Source organism: Pygoscelis adeliae, unplaced genomic scaffold (genome assembly GCF_000699105.1).
Source record: "Pygoscelis adeliae isolate BGI_AS28 unplaced genomic scaffold, ASM69910v1 Scaffold145, whole genome shotgun sequence".
NCBI lineage: Eukaryota > Metazoa > Chordata > Aves > Sphenisciformes > Spheniscidae > Pygoscelis > Pygoscelis adeliae.
In genome coordinates this window covers 1847841-1871434 of record NW_008824866.1, presented here as the reverse complement: position 1 = coordinate 1871434, position 23594 = coordinate 1847841, and the positions used below count along the sequence as shown (strand labels likewise).

Below are 23594 nucleotides of genomic sequence, written 5' to 3'. Positions count from 1 at the left end.
GTTTACTCCAGATATTCACATCTCTATTATTGAGTTTATTCTGATTAACCCCATTCCCTTCTCCAAAACAAGGAAATATATTGCAAAATCAAATTTTCAATGCTGATATTGGCTTAGATGAAGACCAGAGTCAGTAAAAACAGTTATTGCAGCCTTCAGATGAAATAACTGATATGCAGTAGCTTTCCTAGATGTACAGGCACGAGGAGGATGGCTGGATTCACGTATTTTCTCACACATATCTGCTAATGGAGAAGTCCCACGTCCCACTGTAAATGTAAATATCCAGTAATGTTATATAAAGCTATAGCTTTCCCTGGAGAATTTTTGCTTCATAAATTTTTGGCAGCTCAGGATGGATGTAATCTTGCTCCTATGTGTTAAGTAGAAACAGGGCCTATTGCTGTCAGACTGCTACACCGAAGCCTTGAGCAATAAGGGATATCTTATTAATGGACACAGAAATACACATGTATTCTGAGACTTAGAATTTAAAATGTGCCTGAATATCGCCTTTGAATAAGGTACTGCCTCCTGCCTATATTGTATAACATAAGACAGGGCTATTGCTTCACCAGAATACACTAGAGTGGCTACTGCCTGTGAGGCCTGCATACCACAGACTTGTTTTGGCCTTAGGTAGCTCATTTAAGTGATGCTGCATGACGCCTTTTTCCAGTGATCTGAAACATAACAAAGGTGGATTCTCCCTGACCTGGTTGGTGTTTGCCACTGGACATAAAAGCAGTGAAGGATCGGGTATTGGTGATACATTTAGTCTTTTTATGCTGTTGGACATTTTCTCATCTAAACCTCCGGGCACTAATTTTGCTTATCTTTTGTTAAATTACTTTCCTAAACAAATATAAACATTTCATATGACCTTGACCTGATTTTAGACAATATTTTATGTAGCTCCAGGTTAAAGAATGACTAATGAATCCTTTATATCTACCTTCAAACGTCTGTTGGCTGAAAGATGACTATATTCTCAAATTGTGTAAGGACCCCTGGATGTATGAGAATAAGTCTCACTGCCTAGGCTGGAGTTGGACCCGTCTTTCTGAAGACAGTGCAGGACATCTTGGTACCCTTTCCGTGAGGGACATCCAAGTCTTGGAGCTTTCCAAATGCGGAAACCCATCATGAACTAGATCAGCAGTCAAGATCCATGGAGCTGGCATGGAGGACCTGGATGTTGTTCCTAGGCTGATTCCAGGTGTGGGATCTTCAGACACCCAGATGAGCTATCTACATGTGAGTCTCTATCAGCAGTAGGATTTTGTCCAGCAGTTTGAACTTCATTGCTCATCCAGAGAGATGTTTATCTGGAGTGCTCTGCTCTAATCCTGTGGCATTTGTGGATGCTGCATAAACACAAAACAAGTCAGTTTGTTTGGCAGAACGGAGTGGGGATGGTGTGTCAAGGGGCAGAGAGATCCTTTTGTGCCCCTATCAAATATATCTAACAGGGATTGTTGCCACTAGTAAAAATACCACTTAGAGATGACAAAGAGCACACGTGCACTTTACAGGTTAAAAATGTGCGTCTGTAATAGTATCGCTCTATGGTGCTTATAAACATCTTGGAGAACCTAGCTGAAATTTATGATACGTGCAACACAGTGTTAAGGCATCATTGAGCCACCACTCTTTAAAAAATCTGGCATCCCCTTTACTTGCAAGGCTAAACTGTTTTAAATTTATTTACACCCCACCATTTCTTTAGGGACCTGTTTTCCATAAACTAATGAGGCACTGGTGCAAGTGCTTTGCTGTTATTCCTGGCAGAGACTGTTTTGACTCACAGGCATACTTCACTGGTTTTTTTTCTTCAGTAGCCCGCTGCAAATAATAAATAGGAGGAAATACATCATGTCTTTTAATATGGGGGACAACTTGCAGGACTGTGAAAGGTTAAACAAAACAATTACGAGTTGAAATTCATACTATATCTCACTTGTCCCATGATTTTTCATGTCTTACCCTTTTCACCTGTTTCAAAATTGCACGTACACTTTGTTGAAGACCAGCTCAACCCACCAGCAACCAAGCAGCATGAAAGCTTGCAAAAGGGAAATAACTAGATCAATATTCCTCATCATGTCCAAAGGGCTGATATCCCATTCCTTTTCCCTTGGTTGACAGTGTGCCACACAGTGGATCTTTCACTTCACATTTGAGATGATACAAAAAGACTGGGTGCTGCTGAGACATACAGGACTTTCTAAGCAAGGGAAAAGTTTAAGATCAAGTTTTAGAAGTAAAAAATCCAAGGCTTCAGCAGATTTTCAAAGTGCTGGGTGAAGGTTCTGTAAAGGGACTGGGTACTGTACACCCAAGTACAAAATTGCATCCATTTTGTGAAGTAATGGACATCAGTGCATGCAAAAATATGTAGCATAGAAATCAAAACCTTTTCTTACGTAACTGTTTCAATATGCACTTCAATTATTCACATCTTTGCGCTAAGGTCCATAAATATGTGAAACTGATTTACCAACGAGGGAAAAAATGGTTATAAGAGTGATTACAATTGATTGCTAGAATATTAAGAGTACTTTGCATTAGCATATTTATCAGAAAAATGTCAAAACGAGTGACTATGATTAATCGCAAGGCATAAATCTCTTCCCAGTTACATGTGAAAACTTGTTGCTCTGCCCATGGACATGGGAGGATGGGCACGCTGTCCTCCTTGGTCATCTAAAGCCAGCTGCCTATGTAAGGGTCTGCAGTTCCTCTGGGGTCACCAGGGAGAGAGAGGTGAGGGCAATTAGTGGCTCTGAAGATGGTCTTCTGCTCCCAGTCTGCTTGTAAGGAGGATGGCACGTCCCTCTGGTTGACTGGCTGCAGAGGAGCTGGGATGCTCACCCGGGGAGGCGGGGGGAATACTCAGGCTTCCTCCCAAGGTTTTTAACCTGTTTGACATTTGTGAAAATCATGGTAGGCAGGAATGATGTGATTTTCCCAAAGCCAAGGAACAAACATGCCAAAGCTGAAACCAGAAGCCGAGTGTCCTGATTTGCTGGTCACATACTTTTAACTAAAAGACCACCCTTCTCTGGAAAGGATAGGTCATTATTGAACACAGGAGAAGCAATGTACAGAAATAGTGATGAACTAGAGCTATAAAGCACGATTTGCTTGTTTTCTTTTTTTCTCATTCATCCCAGTTTTAATCTAGTTTCTTTAGGCACTGAGAGCAATATAGTCCTTTATCTGTAAGCCCTCATGAATGTAGAGCAACCAAATCTGACAGAGGTGAAGGTTTCAAGTACAGGGCATCCCTATACATTTCACAAGCCGAGATGGCCAAGAGGAAGAAAGTCACATGAGACCAAAGTGCCAATGGATCCCGTTTCTACAGAAATACTTTCTCTGGCCTTTTCTTCTGTCATGGTGTCAGTAAGCTGGTTTACTGTTACATGAGTGTATGCTGATACTTTCCTGTTAATAATTGCTCATTTACAAAATTTACTTTAATAAAAGCCACTTTGGAGGTGAGATGAGCATTAAGGCAACTATAAAAATTATAAATAATTGATTTAAAAAATAACTGATGATGCTTGAAGCCCAAAAGTATTAATCAGTATGTGTAGAAATGGATTAGTCACATTTTGACTTGTATCATTTATATGTTGTATCTCTGAAACATGAAACTTGCAGTAAACTAGAGAAAATTTTTTCACACTGAGAATAACTATCACAAGATGCTTCTGAATTGCACTTGAAAGAATACAGTGATAAGTATAATTTGATTCTGGTGAATTAAAACACATTATACAAAGAGTACTGTTAAAAAAAAAAGAGTTCAGTTTTCTGATACGTATCACTAGATCTCTCTAATCCACCCTGGTAGCCCAAGTTTAAATTTTCCATGTGAACTTTTTCTTTCTTAAATCTTAGAAGACGATGAGGTCCCATGTTTGTAGAGCAATTCAGACTTTCCATTTCTTTATTATGTGTGTATGACGTAAAGCACTTTTATGTACAAAGTAAATAATGGCTTTTAGATATAAGCAGTCAGATTTGTAAATTTAAATATTATTATACATTTATAACTGCAGCCAGATTATTTGATAATGCCTGTGTCTGTCTACTCTCACAGAACGCGTGAGTGTTTTCCTTTCATTTTATGATGCTGTATTGCACATAAGTGTGTAAGCACTTGAAAATATGCTCACAGATGTATAGGCATGATGAGGCCCACGCTCAGCACCTAGAGCAGGGGACAGACTCTTGAGTTTAGCATGCTGTTGGCAAAATTTGCTGCTGATTAGGGACAGAAATGAGTTTTTACACGAAATGTGCTGAATATGTCAGGCAGCGCATTTGGCCAAGGGTGCCTACAACCACAGGCACCTATCCTGGCGGCCAGGTATCAAGATGCCCAGCATGGTGTTTTGGGAAGGCTGTGAGCTCCCACAGCCTGGCAAAGGTCAGGCAGGTGCTGCAGGTGGGTGGGCAGCAGCAATGGCAAAAGTCACAGCAAGCCCCGTTCCCACCACTCCTGCCTCATCCTTGGATGCACGCTGCCCCCGCTGAGCGCAGCACGCGGGTTTCCCTCTCCTCTGCTCCAGCTCAGGGTCGGTCTGCAGAAGGGAAGAGGACAGAGAGCCTCTTCCTCGGGGCTTTGACCCCACCAGTGATGTAACCCCTGCGGCTGCATGATATTCCTTTGGACACAAATCCCTGAGTGGAGCCAGAGGAAAACCAAGATTTGGCCAGTTTTGGACACAGTGTCCACCCCAGGCTGCCTTTTCCCACAGCTTTGCTTGCACTGGGTGGAGGTGCCAGGAAATCACCGTTGTGAGCTGTGTCTGCTGGAAAGCATGCACACACGTGCACGCGTGCACACACGCACAGGCACACCCCAGGTGCCTCTTCTTGCAGCCGGGTGTTTCGTTGCAGAAACCAGGGTGAGATGAGGATGGGGCAGGAAGGGAGAGCAGGACCACCGCTTTAGTCAGCAGCCTCCAAGGCATGCACAGTAAACGCCTGCTAAAGCTGCCCGGTGGGCGAAGATAGCAGTAGGGTGGACAAGATGATTTTGGGGTTATTCAGGTTCTTCATAGACTTGCCCAGGTCTCACCCCAGCTTGCCACTCACTGTGACCCTACATAGCCCTTGGTGTGCTTATTTTTGGTTTTTAACCATTGTCCACTCAGACTGACAACAGCATGGCCGGAAAACAGGGGTCTGGTTTCCTTGCACCCCCTTCCTGCGGCCTCAGCCCCATCCCACTCGGTGTGGGATGGGGTGGCCAGTGCAGTGGGACTGCCATGAGTAGGGGATTAGAGGTGTCCGACTGCGCTCTGGGGCTAAAAGCCACCTTGGTGGGACACTGAGGCTGGGCTGCACCAAGAGGCAGAGAGCACCTTTGGGAGATTTACTCCTCTACTTAGACCCTCATAATTTTTTTTCCCCTTACCTTTGCAGAAAAGCAATTCAATAAATCACCAAAAAATGCCTCATATGCTCACAAGGAAAAATCATTACCTGCACGTTTTCTGCATGCGTACAGCATCATATCTACATTACAAATGTCACAAACATGTCTTAGAATCAGGCTCCTTTATTTTTTCCAGATGGCAGAAAACCAGCTCTCTATGGCCATTCCTTAAAACATATTTCTACTTAAATAATGGTGCTCTGCAGAACAATGGTACTAATAAACAAATAATAATGTGCGAGACCTAGGCCCGCTTCGCACTGTTTTAACTGACTACCCAAGACACAGAGAAGTGATGAATTTTGGTTTACAGGCTCTGACTTTTCTTTGCTTTGTGGTGTAATTGATGCTCATGAAAATTGTGTAGAACAGGTTATGAGATGTGGCAGCATTTTTTCCACCCTGAGTAAAGGCTTTGAATTTAATTTGGTTATATTTTGAAACAAAGTAGTGCTGAGCTGGCGAACCAGAATTTTGAACATCAGAACTCCTGAGACTTTTCATTTTGATAATTTCAAAGCTTTACAAAATGCTCTTGAAAATGTTGAAAAATCTGTTTGAATGCAGCTTTTCCTGTATAATGTTTTAATTCTGGCAAATTGGAATTTTCTGAGAAAAAACATTATATGTCCCAATTAACTCCACTTGACATGAGGAAGGTCATTTAAATTTCTTGAAAATATTGTGTATTTCTCTGCAAAAATTCTGACTTCTTATCAGGGGATTTATGAGCAACCACAGTCAGATGCAAGTAAAGGGAATTGTAGACCTGCCTTTAACAGTTAAGGGATGTCCAACTTTCTGTTTTTGGAGGAGATAAGTCCTCAAAGCTCTCACCTTCATCCTCCATCTTCCATCCTTCCATCTTCCATCCCCTTGACATCATCACTTCCTTGCTGCCATTACTATGTGAAGGTCAAGCTGATAAGACAATCCCATGTGAAGGTCAAACAATGTTTTAAAAATTTCCTTCTGTCTTGCGGTACTGGGACAAATCACTTCTTTTTTCTTCTTTGTGCTCCACTTCCTTGTCTGTAAAATGGAGTGCGTGATCCTGGCCCTTGTGTGAAATGGTTTGATCTTTCCTAATGGGAGATCAACATTTCCTGCATTAAAAAACGGGCCAGATCCTCAGTGGGTGTGATGCAGTGCAGGTCATACAACATGGTTGGGTTTTGCATGCAAATGCCAATCTGCTGAAATCCAGATTTCTGCCCGGCTGCTCAAACTAGTTTCAACCAGAATGAAATTGCTGGTTAAAAGCAGCGAGAAAGAAGGAGACCCTCACCCATCTACTATGGAGAATTTTATTACAGAGACAAAAAACGCTGCAGAAAATTCAGAGGAAATGAAACATTGCGTGGCATTTGCAGCAAATAAGCCACCTGTAGAAAACCTCCTTCCCAGGAATCTCTGCTGAAAGGTAAATTTATTTAAGAAGATACACTTCACTATGTTGTCACAAACCATAGAATAACTTCCAGTCAGAAAAGATTAAAAATGCCAAATACACTCACTCTTGCCTTAGTAATGGCATATTGTGCCAAAGAAACAAAAGCCAGTTGAAACTGGCTTAGAGATGGGGGTACAGTATAGAATTGCCACGGAGAGAGCGAAGGGCACTTTTGCCACTGATTTACCCTGTTTTTTGATCCCAAAGACCCAGGATTTACTACGACAACCCTACCCCATGTGTGCATGGAGTGCTACAGCTATCTGGAGCATGTTGTTAAGAAAACAAACACATACCAAGACATGTATGTCATGTGGACTTGTACTAATTTTACAATGTTTTGAAGGAAAAATATGCAGGACACTGTGATTCCTCCCTCCCCTTTCCAAACTTTGTTGGTCATCTGGGACGTCGTCCCTGTGCTGTATTTTTCTGGGACCTCTTCACGTCCTGCCCACGGCCGGGTGGGGGATGCTGGAAGAGGGCAGTACACCCATGGGATGAGTTTTGGACCAGCCTGGAAAGGTGTTGGTGAGGCATCCATGCTCCTGCTGCCTGCTTGTGCAGCACTTCCTCCTCTGCAGGTTTCCCCTGCAACACCTATACTCACAGTCATTTTTGCAGACGGTGCAAAGTCTAATTTGGAGTTTTGATATGGCATGAATTTACACTATTCACTACACCCACAAGAAGATGCTCCAGGTTTTTACTGCAGCACTACTGTTCACAGCACACACTCAGACTTGGCTTTCTAGTAAGGGTTCTCCAGCTGTTTACAGCCTGCTCAAAAATGCTGCCGTGCTCACAAGATTAGCGACACTATTTTTTGAAGCAATTATCTCTCTGTTGACCTACATCTAGGTCAAGTGAGGTCTCATTTGGATGTTTTCAAGACAATCATCTGAAAAGAGATTAACAAATTGCATTCCTGAAGTTGAATTTTCTTAATTGGTTTGCAGCCTATTGCAGATCGCAAAGCACAGCCTTCCTTCACTCCAGAGAGTGTTATACCAACTCACCAGGTCTTTTTGTAAGGTTCATTAAAAAAATGTTACTGTTTGTGTGATGTGATTCGTTTCTGGAAGAGTAATGGCAATTTCACTAAGGCTGAGTGGCTTCCTAAGATCCGGACAGTGGGTGATCCAGCTGCAATTCCTGAAAGGGGGAACGTGTCCTGAGCACATGGGCTGGAATACTGGTGCATATTGAATGCAAATGATGACTTACACCAAAGGTCTCTGGGTCCTCCGTTGCCTCAGGAGACCAAGGGCCTCCAGTTGTTAGAAGCTCCAGAATGTATTTTCCCAGACTTACATCCACACTACAAACACAGACCTACAGTATGGCACAGAGGGGGTTAAACAGATGCCTAACAGGTAGGAAAAATATCAATGACATTAATGGCAGAATTGCACTAATGCGGGTTTTCAGATATTTTAAAAATTTGCTTCTATAAACTTGTTGTGAGCAATTCTGATCTTAGGTAAGGCCTTAAGACCAGAGGGAACTTCTGTGATCAAGCATGTGCAGAAGACCTAGGATACTTGTTTTTCAGTCCAAATTCCGGTTTGTTCGTGCAGTGCTGCATTTGCAGCCCCAAGCAATTCCCATTAGCTTTAGCAAAGACTGCTTATGGTTGAGCACCACAGAATTAGGCCACATTAATCTCACCTTTCCCCATGTGGGCTTTAAAAAATGGAAATGAAAACAGCTGAGAGAAAACACTGACCTTCTGGGAAAAGGACAGGTTCTGCCTGGTGGTCCCAGAAGGAATATATAACACCAGGATTAGAGTTACTAAGGAGTGGCTTAATGAAGCTGGCTTGCTCTGAGCTGGTTGTGGTTGTACACGTGGGACTAGCATCCGCGTGCCAATAGAGCACGGCAGTCAGTTGTCTTTAGCTTAAGAACTGATCAAATAAAATTACAATGGTGTTTTCATACATTAATCTACCAGATTTTTCTTTTAATTGGGCTTAAGCAAAGATATATTGATCTTATATACAGATGTAGGGAATAATGTATAATAACTTAAGTCCATTAGAAGGTGAGTCAGATGAATGATGTTTGCTCATCTCCTGAGCCAGCAGAAACTGGTCTATAAGAAAAGGATGTCTCTGCAAAGCAGTTGGCTGTCAGCTGCTTTGGCTGAGAGGCTTCAGGTAGTCTTGCTCAGGTATATCATTGCATATATCCTGGTATTTAAACAGCGCCATTCCTGGGCCTGCAGCCTCGAGGTGATGCAGCAGCTCTCCTGCTCTCACAGTCACGTCAGGCAATCACTTTCTTAAACTGAATCAGCTCCATTTTAAAGCAGTTTGCATGCGTTAGAAGTGCATACCAGAACCTCACTGCCATCTGACAGTTAAAGCCTTTTAATTACCCTCATTCATGTATTCATGACTAATTTTATACCAATTCATTCTTGCATTAGTGTTATCTTTTAATCATCTTGTCTGCTCCACAGACTTTACTATCTCTAAATACAAAGTAATATTGATATATCTTTTACCTGCCTTTTTTCCCCTTTTCCTCCCTATTGATCCCTTGCAGCGCTGCTTTGCTTTGGTTTGCACTGGCCTCGTCTGCGCCTGGTGCTGCCTGTATCCAAGGAAATGCCACTGCCCTGCAAAAGCGCTCAGCTGGTGTCGTTCCCAAAACCACCACAAACCACTGGGTCAGCACACCTGAACGTATTTTTGCTGGAAAAATCCATGCATCTTTCCTCGGTCCCATGAAACATGGCAGAGTTATCTACAGCTACTGTTCTGCTGCAGGTGTTACTGATTATCTAGTAACAACTTTCACGGTTCAAAGAGGGACCATTTCCATAGCTGGAGAAAGGGATCTAATCTCTTTTCCATAATGGTGATTCAGAGAGCTCAGTTGCAGTCCTGCCTTGGAGAAGAGCTGGTAGCTTCCTCTGCAGCCCTCCTGAGCTCTGGCCACCAGATTCTGGTATCATGTCCCCAAAGCATCAAGAATTAAAATATGCCCGTGATCATCCTGGCAGTATGAGAGCAGATAATGCCAACATCTTCAGTACTGACCACCCTGACCGGGGCACCACCAATTCATTTGCTTTTGGTATTTGCTATGCAGTACAAAGGACATCCAGGCTAAGTCTGTACTAGAAAATCAAATGGTGGGAACACTTCTGGACAATGACTATGATCACCTATACTGTTATATGGTTTCAGGCATGCTTTTGACCGTTCTCCCAGACAGCTCCTGGACTTGATCAGGAGGTGTCATAAGCCAGGGGGTGCTGTTCCAGTTGGTCCATCCATCTAGATATTTAAACCTAGGCGTGCCTAAATTACTAGGATAGCTATAATCTCATAATACCTTCCTGCCTTACCAGCACCAATATCTCTCAGGTCTGCATTACCTGCCATTGGTAGAGGTAAGGTCTGCACCTCTGTGGTGGGAGTTACTGCCATAATGGTGATGTTTGAAATTTTGGGGATAGAAACACTTGCTGGATGGAAAGGAAAAGAAAAGGAGGAAAATGGGCAATCGGAAAGAGGAACAAATTAGTGCAGGGTGCTATAAATTATCAACGGTCAAGAGGAAAAAGAAAGGTTGCATTCAACAAATGTATTATTAATTTGGTTCAAAACCTCCACCTATTTACATTACAGTTTATTTCCTAGCTTAATCCCGGAGTTTGCTGTTACCTGGGCTGGCACGTGTGCTGGTATCCTGAGGCAAAAGTACAGCCTGGAGCTTATCTATCTGGCAAACCCTTCAAGTTGCCTGTTGACAGAAGAGAGAGCCTGCCTCCAAGCTCTCGCAGCTACACTGAATCGTTCTGCTGTCACAATGAGCCAAATGGTGCAGTCAGGAAATACCACAACACAGAAAAAGGCTATTCAGATAGAAAGGAGAAGACATTTTTCTGTATCAAGTATGACTTATCGCATCTATTTTGGTAACACGTTCTCAATTAAGGTTTATTACAGGAGACGCCTACCCATTTTATGACCCATTAAAATGACAGTTGAATCCCTCACTCCCTTTGATCCCATTTTTTCTGAGGTTTTCCCCTCCACCAACATCTGCTAACCTGGAAAACAGTGGCATTAGCATTTCTTGACTGTTGCATTAATACATTATATTCAGACATGCACCTTCTGGATAACACCCAAGCAATCCCACTTTGTCTAGCTAGACAATTACTGCACACTGCCTTCTCACCTGTGGCCAAAGGATGTTTAATTCCAATTGCTCAGAAGTTTCCCAAGCCCCCTAAGGCAGCACCAGTTCCTACATGCCAACACTGAGCTTATTGAAAAAGATATGGCACCATCAGTGACCAAAAGACTCTGCTGCAAGAAGTTAGGGCAGTAGATGAAAGTCCCTGGATGTCCATAGAAGATACCTTCAAGTAAGGGAGAATTCCAAGATAAGAAGAGAAGGAAAGGATGGTTTGGAGAAGATGTGCCTGGTTTTGGAGGCTACACACTAATGGTTATTTAAATACAACAATATTGCAGATTCTAAGGCCATTTGTTAATTTTTGGGAAGCCCAGCTGTCCCAAATTTAAAAAGCTTCCAACTTACGCAACCCCTAGAATCAATTTCTTCCAACACAAACAATGGCAAATTTACCCCTCAGTGAATCAAAACAAACTTTGACATGCTCTCAAATGCCTACTTTTTGAATGTACAGGTTGCTCACTTTTAAAAAGCCAACAAGGCTTGATTTTCTCCAAAATTATGCCTTAGATTCTCTCTCTGTTCCTGTGTCCACATAACCTAGTATACTGGAGTAGAGAAGATTAAAAAAAAAGGACAACTCATCCACCCTGAGTTACACAGTAGCAGCAGCATGGTCTATCTATGTTCTGTAATATAGCGTATTGGCAGATTATAGTCACTCCACTGTCTAAAGTGAGTGACTCTCCACTGAGACTTGCCTTTACTGAAGTGACTGTGCTCAAAAACTCCCCTCTTTGGTCCTCTGTACACCTCTCCCCCAAAACCTTCTTCTCTTCTCCTGACCTCTTCCCTCACCTGGAGGGAAGTCTTGTGGAAGATCCAAAGGACTTTTATTCACTGCCCCAGGCCATCATCATTTGTTGACAATCCTTTGGTCACAGGTAGCATCAGCTCCTCTCTCCCCCACTCATGTCCTCTCAGGCTGTTTGATCCTGTCCTGGTTCAGAAAAGCCATCCCAGCAAACCAGGGATCCGTACCCACCTGGCTTCTGCTCCAGCCATTCCCCTTCTTCATACTCTGTAAAAGCCAACTGAAGTTAAGCATGGGGGCATGTTTTTATTTCTTTAATAAATTAAACTCAAGACCCTTTACATGAATAAAAGTGACTCCCTGGAGGTTCTTAAACCTTCCAAAAATAGCCCTCAGATCTCAGCCAAAGTGAATGCAGCTACAATTTCCATGGAAAGCACCATCAGATGGAGGAGGCTGTGCCAGCCAGCACGCACACAATGGCTGTTCAGTCCCCTCCGCCCTTCTCACCTCGGCAGATTTTGCAGGGAGACAGGGGGCAGGTAATGTTTGGACTCTGAAATGATGTCATACCCTCCTTTCAGGAGATCACCAAAGCTTTCAAAAAGTCTCTTACAAAATCCCTCACAAGAGGGTATTAAAGAAACTAAGCAGTGACGGGACAAGAAGAAAAGTGCTGTCATGGATTAGAAACGGGCCAAGAGACAGAAACAGAAGAAAAAGGAAAAATGACTGATTTTAGACAGGCTGAAAGAGAAACAGTTGCAATCCATGCTGTAGAATATCATCACTGATGATCCTGCAGAAAGAGGTGAACAGTGAGGGGAGGCCTCGGATGTGAGCAGGGTTACTTACACTGCCTATCAGGCGCCATGCATGGCAGCTCTTGGGAAGGGCTACATGAACCACTTACAGGACTTACGGTGCATTTAAAATGAACTATTATAATTCATAAATTAGAGCACAGCAGACAGATCTATGAAGTCCTTTACTAAATTATCAGTGTCCAAAACTAACCAAACAAAAAATGCTACTGTTTCAAAAGATAATGCTTTGATACCGTGGCAATGATGGGCACAATAAGAAGAGGGAAACACATCTTAATCTTGTATGACATGATGCATCTCAACTGGAATCGGTGGAGCAATGCTCCCTTTAGATAACTGACGAGGATCTGACCTTGTTTACTGACATAAATATTGAAAACGGAGAGCAGAAAGAATAAGGACATAAACCAACTGCTAAAAAGAAGGTAGCATCTTAGAAACAGATTTTGCCATAATTTGAGTACCACTGGGATTTTCAAGAATTTCCTTTGAAACATCTTGGCAAGTCTTGAAAGCAAGATATTAGACTAAGCAGATTGTGGCTTGATGGAGTATAGCAATTCTTACACAAATGGGAGGTCTTCAGTAAAGCCTGACATGGTACAGGCTATTGCTAAAGCTAGAAGATAGAGGATGAATTAATAAAAAATACATATGTTGGTTTTAAGAGGAAAATAAATTCCCCACTCAAAGCTGTCTTACCCTTTATAAGCTGTAGGGTACCCACTCCTCTCAGGTTAGGAAGGTATAGCTGAAAGATCAGGTTAATGGAAAGGAAAGCTCTACAATTTTTTCTGATTTTTCTCCTGTATGGGGAGATTGGGAGATGGTTTCTATATGACCATGTGCACACACGAGCATACTCAGTACTCTGCGCAGAGACTAATGGATCTAGTGTGACAGATTCAGCATCTGTAAGTTTCCCAAATTACCACATCTGCAGAAAAAAAAGGGTTGTTTGAGTCCCTCTATCCGTCCCTGGTGTTGGACTTGCACAAAGTCGTGTTTCACACAGCTTAGATCTTTCAGATGCATCACTTAAGCCAGTCATGAGTGGGATGAAGTGTGGGGGACACTGAGAGGGAATGTTTTACAGAAATGAAAGGCTTCAGGGAAAGGATTGGAAATGGAAAAAGAGCCATGATGGACTGCGCTTCTCTAGCTGTCAGATGCAGCTTGGAAGTCAACCAGGATGTCTAGAAAAAGCAGTTTTTCATATCCTGGTGACTAAGTTCTTCTTCTTCCTTTTTTTTCCTCTGACGGTTTTTAAAGTCTTTTAAACTTCACTTATACAAAAAAAGGGAGTTATGCGAAAACCTCCTTTTTTTATACCCAAAGTTCTGCCTCCGACCAACCGGGGCAAATGTGGAATTCGTGCCAGCACTGAGGGAGCTGCACGCACAGAGAAAGTAAAAAGCTGCCCAAAGCATCCCTGGAAATCAAATTTTTTTTTTTCAAACTCTGGTTTCTAAGATTATGGTTGTAATTATTTTCTGTTATTAGAGGCCCTAGGCAACAGTGGAATAGCATTGGGCATGGGACTCGCAACAGCAATTCCTGCCATAGACTATATAGGCAAGGCGAGTGGATAGGAAAAAGGTTGCAACATGCAAGGCAGAGATCAAACTGTGTTAAGTGGCGACGCTGAGAACTGAACATGTCTCTTGGATCCGACAGCATTAACCACAACCTCAGTTTCTCTCACCTACACCTCGCACACCTAAAGGTATCACAAGTCCCATCACTGAAGGTTGCAACTACCCATGGGTCCAAGGCACCTGCCCCTTCCTGCTGCTGGGAACGAAATGCCTAGTGCACAGCCCCACTGAACACCAGACCTTTATCTAGGTGACTGCACTGAAAGTAAACGTCTCTGTCTAGTCACCTGGCTTGAAAAATTGCTGTTGCTAAAAAGAAAATCAACGTGTTTTTTTTTTTTTTCTGGTTGGAAGTTGTTTTTCACCTGATTGGTGACAAACCCACACATGGTTCCCATGCTCTAGCAACTCCTGGGTTGCTGTACCTGTTGGGGCACATTCTCAGGATGTCCTTCTTCTCCCAGCCAGGGATATAAAGATTGGAGCCATCTCAACATCTTTCTGACTCCTTCTCATCAGCACTGAGAGTTCAGGTCTTCAGAGACCTCTTGGAGTTCATTGTATATCGCCTTTCTTATCAATCTGTTATGTAAATATTCAGTACTTTGCGTAGGGTATCTTCATAGCTCTCTCTCCATTTTTTCTTTAGGACTCTTTTTTTTTAATGTGGCTTTCTAGGAATAGATGACCTGCAGGGTGCCACTATAGGTGGCACTTATTTTATTTTATGGAATGAAGTGGTTAGGATTCAGCCACTTAGGTGAGAAGAAAGTGCTTCTTCATTAGAAGAAGTGTTGTCTGTGTTTGAGCTGAGGTCACCTTCAGGACTTCTGTGCAACCTTCAGTGTGAATGGTTCTGAGAGGGCTCTCTAGTGAGAAGTTAACTGACCATCATGACAGCACCCAAAGTCGGAGACAGTCTAGCAGTGCCCACATCAGCCTGAGGCTTGCAAAGGACGCACAAGGAGAGGACAATCAACACAGCAAAGGGTCCCAGCACTTCTCTTTGGGAACAGCTGATCGGCACTTTCTGCTGTTTGGCACCACCAGTCAGGCAACAGTGCTCCCTCCTTTTCTTGGAAGAAAACCTGGTTCCTACTGCAAGGGATTTTTTGTTATTGCAGTGTTCAGCGACTGGATCATCACTTATGAGGCTGCCAATAACCTAGGAACAAAAAGACAAACTGTGGTTTAGGCAAAAATAATTGAAACCTCACCTCTTTCCAGAACTTTCTTAGTTTCCCATCCATGCAAGTGATAGCTAGGATTTCGTAGGATGCTGAGTTGGTTCAAATTCCTGTATGCATTTAGTATTGGAGAGGCTGAAGTAAAATGAGAAGGTATTTATACTAGGTAGGAAGACCAAACATTTTGATGCTGTCTCTGGCAAAGTACAAAATGAGAAATATGAAGAGCAAAATGAGAGGAAATAGGAAGATTTTTTATACTTTTCATTGGATTACTGCATGTGTATTCAAATTGTTGCTGTATCAGCAACATGTAGTTTATGATGCACCTACCCTACCACGCAGAAATTCATGAAGTAAGTTGTTAGACGGTGTGTGGCTTGGTATGTTTGTAGAGCATCTGTAACAAGGGCTTTTCAAACCCTCTCTTCCAAGGGAACAGTCTGCAAACACCTTTTCAAAGTCCCTTTGTAATGTTTGATTTTTTCTGTTGGACTACAGGTAATATTTGGATGATCATAGAATGTTTCTAGGGATGAGGCATCTACAGCTTCTCTGAGCAACTTGTTCCAGTGTTTCACCACCCTCATCACAAAAAAAAAAAAAAAAAAAGATTTTTGTACATTATGCTTTTCTTCCTCAAAAAATGTCAGATTCTAATGAGGGGAAATTTAACCTGTTGGCTGATATGAATTCTTTGTGGATTTTTCTCATGAAAATATAAACATCATGCATATATGTATACATACATATGTGTATGTATATATGCACCTATAAAAATGTATGTAAACGTATATAGGAACGCTTCTAGCTACTGCATGAAATGATTGGGATAGCACAGTGACAATTAAATGGCACATGATCTAACAGGGTTGTGAAGTTAATAGTGGTTTTTTCCGACAATCTGGGTAGAGGAACAGATTGAAAAGATACATAAGCAGCTTGCCATGCCTTGTCATGGGACTGGCAAATAACACAAGCTTTCAGAGGAGCTTTTAGTTGAGAATCCAGTCCTGGACACCTGCACAGATTGGATAAACACTTTTTCATACTGAACCTTTTTTGAGCCATGTGGGCATGCTTTCCAACAGATTCCCCTGAATAAGAAGTTGATAAATAGCTTATATCACACATTTGTCCATAGAGACAAATTACTCTGGAATCCACAGAAGTGTGACAGTGGAGCTGGCTCAAGGCTTGGAACTGTTAAGCCATCTTGGTGTCAGGAAACCACATTGTTTTTATTGAATCAGACACGCTAAGCAAAGCTCTTTACATTGCTTTCCTGCAGCTGCAGCCGGTCTGTATGCTTGTGCAGTAAGTGCACTGTCATCATCCATCAGCGTAGGTGGCAAAGAATAGGAGCAAGCCAGACAAGCAGCCAGCTTTCAATCTCGTCTGGGTCTGTCTCATGTGTAAACATATATAGTGTCATTGACCATTGGACAATTCAGATCTGCACTCAATGGACCTGTTCATTGTTCACAGTGTGGTCAAAGGGCTGTGGTCTTTGTGCAGCAGGGGTCCACAGCTCCATGGCTTTCTGACGCCAGACTAAGGATAAGCTTTTTCTACAAGAGACTGCTCACTCTTTTCTCCCTTGAAAATTCTTGAGCAAATACAGTGTCTTTCTCCATGCTGTCCTGATGAAGTTGAGCACATCCAGTTCTGGTCCATCATCTAAGACATCAATAAGTTGTAGACAATCCAGGATCAAACAGCCTAAGTCCTGGGCTATCCACGATCCTCCTGATTTCAAACATTTTTGCAGCATACATCTAGGACAACTTTGGAGTTCCTCAAAGTAATATTTTAATAGTTTTACAGCTGAAGCAAAGATAGGGATAAGCTTTGCACACCGTCATTTATTCCTAAAGAACAAACATAATGTGTGCAATATTTTCAGGGATCTGACTTTTGTAAAGACTGCCAAATTTCATTCAAAAGGGAGGAGTTTCTTGCCCAATAAAAGCCAATTCTGTGCACAGAAAGTGGTATTTGTCAAAGTTTGGTTTCAGTCCTGTTGTGTTGATGCAGTAGAGAAGTCTTTTTCATGTACTTTGGAAGTCTTTTATAGTACAGTAACATCATCCAGACCATAATGGGCAACTAGGCTGGTTATTGGAAGTCATGGACATCATTTTCAGAAAAAGTATGTGGCATCTGATATGAATGCTTTAGGGCAGACATTTAAAATGGTAAATTATTATGTATACTATGTGCTGTGAGGTCTCTGCTGCCTGCCAGCAGCATTACTTGCCGAGACACACTCTGTACAGCAAAAGTATAAAACAACTTTGTCCATCAGAACAAATACTTTTTCAACGGTGACATAGTTACTCCATACGTCTGTCACCATGGCTTCATCTGGCCTCCTTAAGATCATGCAGAGACGAGTATGAAAGTAGTATGAAATTGTATGAAAATAGTATGAAAAGCCTTGTTCTTTCCTATGATTATTGGTGAAACCCATTTCTAAACTGGATCCATTGTTCGAGGCTCATTTTCTTAAGCTCTTGCGCTACAGGTGTTTCTCACCAGAGTGGCAAACATAATTTCTGTTGTCTTTCTGTCATACTAGGTCAAATAGTTATTCTCTGCACAAGGTCTTTCATATAGCAATGTTCTATTGGCATGGTTTCTTGTAAGAGTGTTGTAATACACTTTGCTGGCATTGAATTTGTGGGTCTGTCAATTATTTGCATGTGTTAATACCTGAAGCTGGTCTCCGCATTGGATGGGGTATCACTATATGGAGTATAAATTTTGTCAGGTATGAAAGCTAAATAAAAAATCAAATTTATGTGTAGGTAGACAAGCACAGGAATTTTGTTCTGCAGGCAGTTCAGGAATTTGGTTCTGCAGGTGGCTCTAGACATTGCAAGTAAAATGACTGGGATAGTATGAACACTGTAGACAAGTATCCAGCTTTTCTTCTTTAGCCCATGACTGTCCTCCTGATGTAAAAGAAGCATCCACAATACTGCATACCACACCACATGATGTGTTTGCTACTGCATCTACGCTTACTCAAAATAGTTCCCCTGGGCCCAGTAACTTTTGATACCTGTTGTGGAGGCAGACACTTCTGCTGAAATTTAGCCAAATTCCCCGTTCTTCCGTAGCAGTTTGCACTGAGCTTTCTTCATTGAAACAGCCACATCATTTGCACTGTGCCTTCATGGATTCGTAAGGGCTGCATCTTCTCCCTTGCTAGTTAGCAACTCATAGAGCATATGGATGTGTGTTTGTGTTATTGTAATTCTCCATTAATCATTATTATAAACAACATCATTGCTGGCTTAGTGTACTCTGGGTTATCACTTGCATGCTTATTACAGCCAACTTAGTCTCATCAGTGATGGTTAAAAGCTTCTGCCAGATCTGGATCAAGTGGGAATACACTTGAATCCTTTCCATTTGCCATGCTCTGACTGACATGTAATGATCTGCTATTTTAAAGAAGCAGCACAGTTTTTGTTGACTCACCTGACTATTTTCCATACTGCTGAAATTCTTGGTGTTCACCTACCACATTTATTTTAGGCACAAAAAACTCTTAAAAACTAAGAGTGTGCTATTGTGTTTGTCACTGGCAAAGAAAGAGGAGTGCCTAGCATGCAGACCTGCCTGCAGATCCACTGTGGTGTTTATGCACAGTGTTTCTTCAAAAGCTTATTGCTGCTAGTAGCAATTGCCCAGTTTTCAGACAATGTAGTCCTGGCAGTAAAAGGAACCACAGACTCCCCCGAGGCTCTCCAGGGATATGTTAGGGGGATTCAGAGTCACCAGATAGATCTGCATCACTGATTTGTCTGTGCAGTGACTAGAAACCAGGGGTACGGAGTTTAGAAGTGTATCCTCAGGAAAGACCAGCCTGCGCGACGCATGGCCATACCTGCAGCGAGCCAGTGGGTGTCATTGCCAAATGTACTGGAGGGCTGGCTCCTGTTTTCTCTTTTACTTCCTACCTTTCCCCCAGCGTTTGTGCTGCTCCCTCTGCTGTCACCCATCTCACCGACAACGCTCCCTCTCCAGCCACTGTCGCAGCTTTACTAGCTGATTGCATTTCAGATTCTTCTTTTGCCTTTCCAGCACATAAGCAACTATGCAGTATCTAACTACCAGCCTCAGTACTGATGCTCAGTACTGATCCATGGGTTTTTCTATACCAATGGAAGTGTTTTTCTATACTGTACCTGTGTGGACTTAATCACGCAGGCCAGCAGCCATATGAGACTCCTTGGGAGTAGAAAGTCTAACAGAATAAGCTCTGGTTTGCTGATCCCTGTACCACTGAATACATGCATTTTAAGAGGAACATGAACAGAGCTTGTCCTGGCTATAGGGCAGCCAGGGAGATGCAGCTGAACTTGCACGACAGTCGGCCTTCTTGGTAGATGCCTGGGCTAGCAGCCAGGGGACTCAGGTTTAATTTACAGTTCAGTCATCTATGTTTATTTCTCAGAAAATACATATTTAAAAAATTCTGAAATTAAAACATGGCTAAAACTCTCTACAGTAAACAGAGGTCTTTAAAGGAAAGAATGGCTGCCAGCTTTGCTTTTTGTTCAAGCTGTAACAGATTTGAAGTTTATTTTATACCCAAGGCTTAAAATGATGCTTGAGACAGTTCTTCAAAAGGAGCTGCACATCTGTGGAAGCACTCGCTGAATACTTCAGATAATGCTAAATCTGGGTCGGATGCCCCAGAGATCAAGTCAAAGAGAGAAGTGATTGTTTTGCTTTTGCCCCCCCCCCCCCCCCCCCCCCCCTTAAAATGGGTGACATTTCAGCTGCAGACACATTATCAGTAGCCTGAGATCAGAATAGCTGTCAAGTACTTTCAATTTGGAATAAAAAACAAACAAGCAATAGAGGTCATGAGTTAAAAATGTAGGACATGCTGTTAAGGTTCTCAGACCTCGTTGTTCTCCCACAGAGAGGAAGCTGTAATATCTCTCCGTATAATTTGTATATCATGGTGGTGAAGGAAGCTCTAACACAGACCAACCACTACTCCAGAGAATGCTTCTGCTGTGTAATTACTTGAAAAATGAAACTCTGTAGGACAGGGAGGTTAACAGGACAGACTGATTTTTCTCAGGGTTCTCATATCTATGTCTTCAGCAGAGCCTGTATGAAACCAGTGTGTCCCCACCCTCACAAGATGGGAACAAAATGGCTTCATGCTGTTGAGTCTCCTGTGTTGTGCAGTGCAGGACATCCTGGTGCAGCAGGGCAAATTGCATTTTGCAGTTTAGGGGTCTAGATTTTCTTTTCAAAACTCCAGAGGTCTTAGGCAATAAAGTGAGTCAAATTTACTGAATTTTGCCTTAGTGATAATTGCCTCTTAAAGAGGCTTTTGTTAGGAATGACAGAGGGTTTTGTTAGTGCTGAAATGGCTTGTGGAGAGGGAGCCTCTCCACCAGAGTTTGGCTGAATGTAAAGTCCATTAAGTCTTCTGCTCGTCTTAATCACCCAGTGTTATTCTGTAGATGAGTCCTGAGGATTTACATCTCCTAAAGCATGACTGATGTCTCCAACACTACCTTCTGACCTAACAAATCTCAGTCCTCACACTCTGAGCTCCTTTCTTTGAGGGCTCTGGAAGACTGCAGGTGTTCATATCCCATCCCGACGCCTTGTAAACACTCAGAAACACTTTCTTTTTTTTTTTTTTTTTTTTTTTTAACCCCCCCTATCTTACTCCTCCTGATCTCAGTGTTAGGAATCAAGGGATATGGTAACCTATTCCAAGCAGCCCTTGCAGGTGTTGTCTTCAATGTAAGAAATCCCTTTCCTGTCTTTCAGTGGACAAACTTCACCCTGTCAAGAAGTGTTTCAGGACTGTCTTTTGTATAATTCCCTGTTCTGACAGCCAAGCAAGACTTTGCAGATCTTCATGAAAATCATTTTCCTTCTGTTCATAAACTATGAATGAAGATACAACTCAAGCCCCCCACAGATCTTGCACAGGTCTTGCATGGTTCCATCACAATCTTTTAAGGTGTATCAGACAAGAAACACCAAGTACCACTAGCAGTGTGAAAACTTGCCATAGCCTGCCAAAAGTGAGCTGATTGTCTAAATGTCCCAAACACATACATATCTCACTGCAGGTGGACTCCAATGAGCTTCCCAATTCTGTCAGGTCCTGAAGGGAGCTGAGGGCTAGTCAGCACACTTTACCCTGCTGTAGAGCCTAGATGAGCTTTGGTGACCTGAGGTTTGTAGTGGAGATCACTGAGCTCAGTTCCAGAGTTCACTGCGTATTCTTTCCATATCCTTTCCCTGGCTCCCAGAAACAGTGGAGGGATGGTTTGCTTTCTCTTAAAGCCCTTTATTCCACCAGTCCTCTGTGCATATGCAATAGTTTACAGAAGCGGGTTTAAGGAGGCCGGCTAACTAGGGTAGGTGAGCAGTAGCAGTGTCTTGCCTGGGATGGAGAGAGTGTAGGGAGCTCCCTCTATTGATTTTCCAGATCTTAGGAGAATGGTTGGGTTCTCCATGTCCTTCACAGGGGACAAGCGTGAAGCTTTGTGTGAATTCCCTGCTAATGATATTCACTCAGTGTAATGGCTTCTTAGGCATTGGGATGCACTCATACCACCCAATTATTGGCATCTTGAAGTCAGGTGTCTGATCTAGTTTCTTGGCCTCAGTGGAGAGAAATGGGTATCTCCAGGTTGATTCATTCAAGCTCTTAGGCCTTTATCTTATAATAAGTTGCCCTTGGAAGGTGACCATCACTCTGTATTGGTTGTAGGCTGGATGTGGAGCTTTTGGACAGTCAGATAGGGTGGGTCCCACAGCAGATAACTTTTTCTGACTGACCTCTTAAGAAAGAATATTTCTTGACTTTTTGTTTTCTTTCTTTTCTTTTTCTCTAACATGAAAGAAAAATCTGCTTGCAGTAACACACTGTGATAACTTAAGGACTACGCAGTCAATATGTTCAAATGTTTATTTAGAAACTATGGTCCTGCTCAGTTTAGTTGTCTGCCTCGCTCATTAAACTACAATGTTTCATTTCTCTTAGTCTTTCTGTGTTTTTGCTTCTCGTAGTCTTCCTGTAGTTTTGCTATAAACTATTTAATAGTTTTAGAATTCTGCTTATCACCTCTGTTTGCAGGGTCTATCACTCATCTGGAAACGTAAAAACTACACTGTTAGCCCACAACTTCAGATGTCAACTCTGAGTCAAATAAGTTTTTTTCTGGATACAGGTCAGGCAGAAAGAGATTCGTTACCTTGCAAGAATAAAAAGAGAAGGTAAAAAGAGTATGATGTGCTCAGAAACTATGGGAATAGGGAACCAGGTAAGTGCTTGCGGAGAGAAAGAAGTGAAACATTTGCTATGACAATGGAGGAACTGCTGCTGTACTGCAATAGCAAAGCAAGTAACAAATATTCCATTAAAGAATGAGCTATTATTGCTGATGGACATACCATAAAAAAGATTGCAGCCTTGCTGGAGAGAACTGAGTTGTGCCTGATGCTGTGAGACACAACATCTCACAGGCAACAGGGAATATTCCCTATAGTAGGGAGTATTAGGGAATAGGGAGAAAGCACCACCTTACATGGAGTTGGAGGCCACATCTTAGTGGGGATGAGTGAGGAGGGGTGGGAGATGCTTTGATTTTGAAGTGTGCTTTCCTCTCCTCCTCACCGCAATCCTGGTGAAGGACACCATCCTGCTTTTCCGGCGGGTGCGCTCCAAAGCCGCCCCTGTTTGTCAGGGCTGCTGGGGAGGGCACAGGCTTTGTTCGATTTACCAGTGGGCAGCCCTGTGTTTATGATGGGAGTCTTGGCTTGTAGGAAAAATAGGTAGCGACCTGTGGAAGTGACTGTGGTTTTCAAAGACATTCTTACACACTTAATAGAGACAGCATTAGAACAACAGCTGATGCTCAGACAGTGAATAACTAGGTTACATCAGGATCCTTGTGTCAGGGCCCTGAGGGCACCCACAGCCCTGACCGCCCCTGCCCACCCGCCGGGGCTGCCCGCACCCTGCCCAGGACCCCACGTCAGCCCCTGGGGCCTCAATCCCTGCCCCAGAGATACCACAGCAGGGCCGGGCTCCAGCTTCC

At 42.7% G+C, this 23594-nt stretch overlaps 1 protein-coding gene across 1 annotated transcript in view; it reads right to left on the bottom strand.

The window, feature by feature from the left end:
* Positions 1-23594, bottom strand: part of LOC103917324 (chromosome unknown open reading frame, human C8orf37) — a 61506-nt gene that overhangs the window by 36984 nt on the left and 928 nt on the right. The window lies entirely within an intron of this gene.